The 8773-nt window shown below is 36.5% G+C and overlaps 1 pseudogene; it reads right to left on the reverse strand.

Annotated features, from left to right (window-relative positions):
• Positions 1–5090: 5090 nt before the first annotated feature.
• LOC103604398 lies at positions 5091–6639 on the reverse strand (annotated as a pseudogene).
• Between the last annotated feature and the right edge of the window lie 2134 nt (positions 6640–8773).

An 8773-nucleotide genomic window follows, 5' to 3' on the forward strand; every position in this document is an offset into this window, starting at 1 on the left:
TACGGGGGCGACACTGAGGGTTGCGATCTGTTGCCAGACATGGAAAAAGACAAAAAAAAAATAAATAAATAAAATAAAAAATAAATTCTCAAAACAGATTTTAAAAGTGTGAAGAAAAAAAAAATTTTTAAATGCTTGACAGCCTTGGACCATAGTAGCTAAAACCTGAGAGAAGATGATTTTCTTTCAGTTTTGCCGTCACAATGGAGTTTCCACCAGAAAATTAATGAAACTAAAAGAATCCTGAAGTTTGTGCTAGAGATAGGGGCACTGAAGTAACTATCAAGGTGATGAAACATGTTATAAAGTCAACAGTTTTACTACAGATATTTGTGTCATTCTAGAACTGCTATGACTTAATTTAGATATATGAAGGGTCTTGAAAAGTTCATGGAATGTATTTTCTTTCAATTCCATTTTTCCGTGTACTTTTTGAACTATCATAGTACAAACAGCTTTTTGATGACTTACATGAATTTCACTCACTCTTGGAAGATAAATAAAATCAGCTTTAATATCCTGACCTCAATTTCAAACTAGTCACCTTAAACTCTTTAGGAGAGAGAAAAGAAAAATCTGCAATAACTGTCTACTCATTAACACCCCTTCATCTTCGTAAGGAACTATAGCGTAATTTAGCTGATAGAGTAAAAAGTTTGATATTAAGCAGATATGTGCTCTAAATTCACCAGCATTACTCATTAGTTGTAAGATCTTAAAATTATTCAAGTCATTTTTGCTACAAGGTACTATAACTAAATAAATAATGCATACTAACTAAAATAACTTAATTACCTCTAGTTTATTAAGGTGTAAAATAGGGATTAAAAAAAATCTTACTTCACAGAGTTGCTAAGGGAAAATAGAGTCAAGTGTTTCCTTGACACTTTTCCAACTGTCTTATATCTCATCGACTCATATGAGTCTATGTTCCATTTTTATTTTTTTCTTACTTGAAGGTTTTTTCCTCCCCCCTGGTAGAAACAGACTGGATATAATGGCCACATCCTGTTGTTAAGGTAGGTAGAAAATAAATAATGGAGATGTAGTTTGAATATTAGTCTATTATTGTTAAAATATTTCTAGTGAGTATAAAACTCCCTTGTAATCACTATCCACTGAAGGGGGGAAAGAGCTAACTCCTTCTTTTCTTCTCTTCTCTCTCTCTCTCTCTCTTTTTTTTTTTTTTAGCCCATAAAAGAGACAAGATGTAGAATCTTGTTCAATATGAAACAGATTTGCCCAAAGGACATTTACTTAACACAGAATTATAAAAAAATTGAGAACTGGACTCAGTATTTCAAAATCTCTACTAGATGATATTGATTTTTTTTTCTTTTTATATTTCTGCAATGGAATAAAATAGACATTTAATGATCACTTTTCATAATTCTGAAAAAGCACATGGGCTCCAGAGTTAAGCTTTGCCCCACTGAGATGTCAATTTAGCTGCATGTAATTATAAAAATGCAGCTGAGTCACAAGTGGTTGGGTTCTGAATAACTGCTGACCCTTTCATCACTAATGCTACTGATGTCCACTTAGTGTGTAGATTTCCAAACTTGGTAATTATATTTATAAACTGTCAGAAGTGAATAGCAATCAGTATTGAGAAGAAAAAAAAAGAAAAAGAAAAGAAAAAGGAAAACCTGACTAATATTATTTGCAGGAGATTGATTTGACCAGATCTCATTTTATATACAGGTTAAACCATATGAGATTCTATGTGCATAAATAAGAGTTAAATCTTAAAAGTTTCATATGGTTCAATGTGGCAGATTATAGCACAGGATTTTTCATAGAGCTATACTATGGCAGCAGCCGTTCTTTTGGGACCTAATAAATTTAGGCCACTGTATTAATTTTTACAGCAATATCCCCTCATTTAGCAAACAAATATTCATTGAGGGCCTACCATTTGCTAGATGTGGTACTGTGAAGCTGGGTTACACTGTTGGATAGAACAGCCTAATATCATTACCCTCATCAAATATATAATCTAGTAGATGACACATGAAATAAATAATTAAAATATACGTTGCAGGGAAAATAGAGTAATTTAGTCAGGCTCCCTCAGCTCAGGTCCAGTTGGGGGTTGTGCAGCACATTTCTTGTAAACAAGTTGTGTGGGGGTGAAGTTAGTGCGTATGTGCACCCATTTATCTTTTCAGTTTTTGCTATTGTGTGTTCTGCAGTTTGTGAAGCAGCACTAGCCAGCAGAGCTTGCATCTAAAAATAGAGCATGTTCACTTTGCTGGAAGCTGCTCAGTTTTTCTTTGGACTTTGCCAGTAGCGGTTGATTTCTAAGTTTCTCCTTGGACCGCTTAACTCTTACGTGTGCGTGTGCTGAATAAAGACTATTCTTTCTTCAACTAAGGCTCCAAGGACCTTTTTCCTGTTACCTAGTTCATAGACCTGCGTGTGAAGGGTTTGTGAACCCGTCTGGACAGTGGCTTGAGGAGTCTGCAAACTTGAGACCCAACCCTAGCTCTACATATATATCATATTTTAATGAAAACTAAGTGCTAAGGACAAAAATATGTAGCGAGGAAGTAAGATATTTTGTGCAGGACTAGGGTTTGTAATTAAAGTAGGTGTTCTGGAAGGTTTCAAGAAAAAATAAAGTCTAGAAGGAAGGGAAGGACAAGTCATCTGAGTGTCTATAGAAAAGTATCTCTGGCAGAGGGAAAAGCAAGCATGCACATCCTGAGACAGGAGAATTCCTGGTGTGAGGAGAAGGTCAACGTGGATAGAACAGGTGATCCAGAGGGACAGTAGGAGGTGAAGCAATGAGAAAAATTAATGGTGGCACCAGGTTAGGTAGAGCCTTTTGACTCAGCATGTAAGAACCTTAGCTTTTACTCCAAGTGAGAAGGCAAACCTTGAGAGGTCCTGAATAAAGAAGTATCATTGCCTTTTTTTTTTTTTTTCTTCTAATAGACTCAGTCTGTCAGATGGATTGGGAGTAAATTTAGGTGCAGGAATAGAAGCCAGAAGATACATTAGGAGGCTAATATAATTGTCCCAGTGAGACAGGATTTGCTTGGGACAGAGTGGGGAGTAGTAGGTAGAGGATGGAAACAATATATATTAATGGTAGAACTGAGAGTGTTCCCTGAAATACAGCATGTGAGTGTGGGTGAAAGAGAAGCATCAACTTCTTAGTAACTGTCGGGTCCGCTGCCGGCTGACCTGAACAGCCCTAGCCTCGTTCCTTTTGGTGGGTGAGCGAATGGCCCAGATTCCTCTTTCCCTCCTGTCCCCTTTGGAAGGAGATGGGGAAAGAGAGCCGTGAAGAGAGGTGAGCACAGCTGCTGGCCCCAACCAGCCCGGTTTAAAGGACTCAGACGCGGCGGGGGTTCTGTCGAGCAGTTCCATTTATTATCACACAAGCACTTGCTGTTAAAGGCAAATGGGGAAGGGAGGTTTTTTACATAATCTTATCAGCTTAAAGGTCAAGGGCATGCATCCTGTTTCAATGCCTAGCTATTGCAACCATGCAGTGTTCATGAGTGAGGAAGCATGTATTTGGCCAATAAGGGCTAAGGCAAGGTTCCCGCAGACACACCCACCCTACTTCCTCCTGGCTTCGTCTTAGGCTGCCACATTAATATGCCCTTGTGGGCCCATAATGGTGCCACTTGTAAGGTCACTTAAGGTGGCGTTAGTTTTTAAGGCCTGACAAGTAACTCTAAGAAGTTTGGTTTGAATAGAAGGAAGAATAAGGTTGCTATTAATGTTCTGAAGAATATGGGAAGAGCAAGTTTTTGGTAGAAGTAATATTGGGAGTTCAGTGTGGATGCACTACATTTGAAAGACCAACTGGGTACTGAGTGTGAAGTAGCACATCAATTGGAATTCAATCAGGGAAGCAGGATCACTAAGAATAATATGTTAGAATGGTTTTATTATAGAGATGAGATCTCCCAGTTGTTGGAACTGATGAAGAATTCTTTGGAAGGCTGTACCTTTACATTTGGCAGTGGTCCTGAAATTGCTGTTTGACAGCAGGGATGGCAGTTGGGGAGAAAACAGACAGTGAAAACAGAGTTAGCAGTGCAAAATGAACCCACAAAACCAATATGGAGCAGCCTCCAGTGACAAAGTGGAACCTGTGTGAACAAACTGGAATATATGTCTGTCTTTCATTCCCTTTAACCTCAATGATAGAGACTGTCCTGTGGAAGAAGCTGAATCACTTTGCCATAGAGACACAATGTTCTTGGCTCCAAATCAGAGAGGTGAAGAGAGAAAATGCAATGGCATCCAGAAAGGATTGGATGCCCTGACCTTCCTTGTTAACAAGGTGAGCCAGTGTATCAGTAAAAATGTGTGTGAGCTGCAGTAAGTGCCCAGCACCCTGTATCAACAATCAGTACTTAATAGCCCCTGCTTTGCTTCCAAATCTCAATTATTTCTATGGTCAATCCTAACTTGGATATATAGGGGGAAGAGAATTGCAGAAAATATTATTCCAGCTTAGCCAAGTTGACACTATACAAAATCATAATAAGTTGGCAGTTATATAGTGTGCCTAGAATATAGGGAGAAGGAATGGGTTTAAGATATACATCTGGATTTATTTAGATGTGATACTAGAAGTAAAGCAACTGATTTTCACCACTAAAGGTATTTGTGTAGGTAGAGAGAAAAGTGTCCAAGAGTAGCCTTACCCTACTCCAATTTTTAGGTGTTAAAGATGTGAGGAGGAACTAGCCAAAGACATTGAGAAGGAACAGTTAGAAGTACAGGTTGAAAATCTAGGGGGTGGGACCCAGAAAATAAAGCAAAAGCAGAGTGATTCAAGGAAGGAAATGATTATTTTTCCTTTTTCCCAATTATTGTTGAATTTTCTCATTGAGAATATGGGCTTCAGTTTTCCATCCAAATTGTTTACCCAGACATAACAAAGACTGCAGGAGAGTTAACAGTCTGTTCAGTGTCACCAGATGACGGAATCATCTGAAATACATTTTTTTCCTTTTACAAATGATAAAAATGTTTATTAAAAAAATAACAGTTTAACAGTTCTCCCTTAGCAAAATTTTATACACTAGAGCACAACCTAAGGCAATTACAGTTTCAATGATTCACATACTACATAGGGTGATTATTCTACAAATGGAAGTTGCTGAAGTTTGTGACATGCCACTATAAATGTGTTATTACAAATTACAAATTGCTTAGTGATGATTTCTGTAACATCTTGAACAGCAACACTTCCCACCAAGAAGCAGTTGTGTGTGGCTCAGCAGCTCCATATTGTCAACATCCATGGACATAATCATTTTTCAGTAATACAAATAATCTATATTTCTGAAGGAAACCAGTGAGGCAAGACTTTGACTTCCCTATATTTTCTTCAGCTTGATAGTTGGATACCCCTGGATATCTATCATGTTTATGAAATGTATCCACAACCCATAACATTAAGCACAACACTATCTCATTATCTGGAATGTCCATGCTGGAAAAATTACATCCTTGTTAATTATATAAGAATTATATCTTTCCACTTGAAGAAATGAAGAATTGCTGCAGAATAATTTTAATTCTTTCTTTGAAATGCCTTGGTTGCCTGGTCTATGGACTGCAGCATTTTGTAAACATGACTATTCACAACAGAAGTGTCTTTCTTTTCTTTTTACACAGTGCACATTTTTCAGTTTATATATTTGCTCAAAACTGCAGTTGTGTAAGGAATTGTACCTCAAACACATAAATGTCCTTGACCTTCCTTGGCCACAAAGTCCATTAAAGCATAAAATAAAACAAACAAAACAATGAAGTTACTTTGCTGATATTTATTCAGCAATCATCATAAAATATATCTTTAAGATTAATTGATATCTGAGTTGTATTTATTGCTGTGCTTACACTTTTAATAGCTTCTTCAGAATTCTCTTCATCTTTTGGAGTCCTATTTTCACTATTTAGAATCACTTGTCTAACCAAATTGCTTATGTGCTCTTTTTCTTTATACTTTTTAGGTATTCATCCATTAGTTTCACTATTCCACTATGCTAACTATTTAGCTATGATCCCAATTCTTGGAGTGTGTCTATGGTCCTTTTTCCCCATATGATCCCAATCATAAAACTGAAATGTTCTCTCATCTTAGGAAATGATTTATCCAGTAGTAGATCTTCTATTGTATTATCTGGGTGAAATTCTATTACTGGATGTTCTTTTATAATGATCCTCCCATAGCCAACTAGTCCATATGTTGTACAGATAAAAAGAGAGATTTGGGAATTCCAGAGGACATCAGCTTTGCATAGTAATGTACTTCTGGGAGCCAAGTTGCAACCACAGTGGTAAATCTACAGAAAAAAATCCTTTTTTGGAGGGTTTTCTGGACTACCTTATACAAAACTTCCAGAGACATCATTACTTAATTCTTGTAAGAATTCCATGACAACCTGAGCTCAGTTCTTGCTAATTCTTTCCAGCATATTCTCTGCTAACCTGATTTCCATCAATCATTGTAAATGATTCAATACCTGGTAATAACAAGTTTTTAAGAATTTCAGTTGCTGTCACTGTTGCATTTATTAGGCAAACATGAGCAACACTAAAAATCTCTTGCTCAAGATCATTCCACAACCCCAGCTTCTGCTCTTTGGGCAGCTTCCCCAGCTGTGCTGACTTCCCCAGACCCACAGACATCAGCCAAACCCCTACAGAACACCACCATCACCTCCCAAAATACATTTTTAATATCATTATATTTTAACATAGTGCAAGATGAAGTTTAATATAAAAATTCAAATTTCATCATGAACACTTCTTTCTATAAAGTATGGTTATTTCCTTAGTATTGAATGTTGCCTTTATATTCTTGTTTGCTAAACCCCCCAGGTGAGAGAGAAAGGTGACAAAAAAATAAGAATAAACTACTTGTCTACTAATATATTGTATATTTCAAAATAGCAAGAGGAGAGGATTTTCAAAGTTCTGTCAATTACATGTATTGAAATGCCACACTGTACCTTATAAATTTGTACAATTATCTGTCAATTAAAAATTAAAATTAAAATTAGAAAAATAATGAACCATATATACTTATCTTGAAAAAACTTTTAATTTCAATTTTATTTTAAACTCATTTTGTTTAAACTGGAAGTGAAGGCTCCAGTGTAAATTATATGACCTGTATAAACAATGAAGAATCTTTGACCCTGTCATGAAGTCGTCTGGCAATTGCTCTTAGAAGCAGCACTACAGACTGAGTATCTCCAGTTGGGTCACTTAATTTCTCTTTATCTTTAAAAACTGGGGGAAATTGTTCCTTGCTACAGTAAGGAGATGATATGACTTATAGATGAGATAATGTCTGTGAAACAATTTGTCTCCCAAAGAGTTGCCAAATGATTTTTAAACTACCTGCTGGATTTTTTCTGTCTGAAAAATATATCCAGGAAATCAGATTATTCCTGAAGTTTTACAGGGGTTCAGAATGAAGGGAATTTTTTTTTTTTCCTTCAAAAAAGAATCAAATGCTGCCTGGTGGTCAAAGGTGGCCTGACTCAGAGAAATTTCTGATGACTAAATGATGTTGTCATAAATGTACACTAGACATATGCATCACTGAAAGAACTAAATGAAACCCTCAAAGACATCCTTCAAAAAAGAATCAAATGCTGCCTGGTGGTCAAAGGTGGCCTGACTCAGAGAAATTTCTGATGACTAAATGATGCTGTCATAAATGTACACTAGACATATGCATCACTGAAAGAACTAAATGAAACCCTCAAAGACNTCCTTCAAAAAAGAATCAAATGCTGCCTGGTGGTCAAAGGTGGCCTGACTCAGAGAAATTTCTGATGACTAAATGATGCTGTCATAAATGTACACTAGACATATGCATCACTGAAAGAACTAAATGAAACCCTCAAAGACAGAAAACTTGAGGACTCTGTCTCCTGGGAAAGCAACTCTCTTCATTGTGAACTGTTTTTTGACATTTCCATCTTGCCCAGTTTACAAATGTGGGAGATATTTTCATTTACCACATACAATCCAAACCTCAAAATCCTGCCCAGTCTTCCTCCTTCATATTCTACTATCCATGTCTTGCCTCTTTATCTGCATTAATCTGCTTTATTTCAGATTACCATGATCCCCTCACCTTAAATATTGTGATGATCACTCATGTGCTCTCCTTGTATTCATTGTTCTATTTCTCCCTTACATTATACTCATGGCATATGAGTATACGTTTATTCTGAGTTGGTCTCCATTCATTCTTTCAAACCTATAGTCTGTCACTTCCTCAAACAGACACTTTGCTCTAGTTTTACTGAAAAACATCATTTTCTGGAAATACAATGTGTTTCACACGCTAGTCTTTTCATGTGTGACTTCAGCCAGATATTGCCTTCTATGGAAGAGGCAGTATAATGTGGTGGTTGGAGCAAGAGTTTTGGAACCTGATTGTTTGTGTTCAAATCTCATCTTCTTGCTTCCTACCTGCATGATCTTGGGCAATGTTTTTAACCCTGTCCTTCAATTTCGTATATGTAAAAAGGTGGTAATAATAATATAGTAGTAATGTCTACCTTAAAGGTTTTTGTGAAGAGTAAATGAGGTAATATAATATATGCACTTAAAGCACTTAACACCATGCCATGAATATAGTAAATAACTGATAGTGTTATCTATTATTATTATATTTTGGATAATTCCAAGTCATACTGAAATAGAGCTCCTTACACCCTCATAACATATGCTATCTGCTTCTATAGAATTGCTTGCTTAACCTAAGTAACTC

Source organism: Galeopterus variegatus, unplaced genomic scaffold (assembly GCF_000696425.1).
Source record: "Galeopterus variegatus unplaced genomic scaffold, G_variegatus-3.0.2 Scaffold5120, whole genome shotgun sequence".
In the NCBI taxonomy this organism is placed as follows: Eukaryota; Metazoa; Chordata; class Mammalia; order Dermoptera; family Cynocephalidae; genus Galeopterus; species Galeopterus variegatus.